The following is an 833-nucleotide window of genomic DNA, read 5'->3' on the forward strand; positions in this document are numbered from 1 at the left end:
AATACTATTATATTTTATTACGAAATAATATCAAATACGATATAATTTTACACAAGTTATTTATTTATTTATAGAATGGGATATACCTAAACCTTGCTACAACACTTATAGGTAGTGTACCTAATCGTAGAGTAGTATATTTTTTAGTAAGTCCGGTTCATTCCACAGGGATACAGCTAAGGTTAACGCTATATTTATTTTAAACTATATATATATATATATATATATATATATATATATATATATATATATATATATATATATATATATATATATATATAAGTAATATAGTAGTATTATTATTATTATAAAAAGGGGGTTTTACCGTTTAATGACCGGTTTGTCGATTTTAAGTCCTAATGCAAAATATTAACTTAATTTAAAGCGTAAAGTAAATGACGATAAATAAAAATGCGATAAAATAAAAGTTCGATAATTAAAAGGGCAATAATTTAAAGTACGGTAAATAAAATGACGATAAATAAAGTGCGATGAGATATAAAATAAAGGAATTATGCTTATTTAAACTTCCGTAATCATGATGTTTGACGTGCTGATTTCAATTTATTACCATGAGTTAATTGTCCTTTGTCCTGGATTATTCGATATGTCCATCTGGTTTTGTCCATAATAGTCCATCAGTCATAATTATAAAGTTCGAGAGTCTTCGCCAAATTAACCTTATACCCGAAGTCAAATATTCCAACTAATTGGGGATTCGAACTGTAACAAGGTCTTAATACTTTGTTTAATGAATACACCAGGTTATCGACTGCTAATCCAAGGTTTTAATACTTTGTTAACAATTACACCAATTACCCTTGAATGTAATC

This window comes from Rutidosis leptorrhynchoides, chromosome 2 (assembly GCF_046630445.1).
Source record: "Rutidosis leptorrhynchoides isolate AG116_Rl617_1_P2 chromosome 2, CSIRO_AGI_Rlap_v1, whole genome shotgun sequence".
Classification (NCBI taxonomy): Eukaryota; Viridiplantae; Streptophyta; class Magnoliopsida; order Asterales; family Asteraceae; genus Rutidosis; species Rutidosis leptorrhynchoides.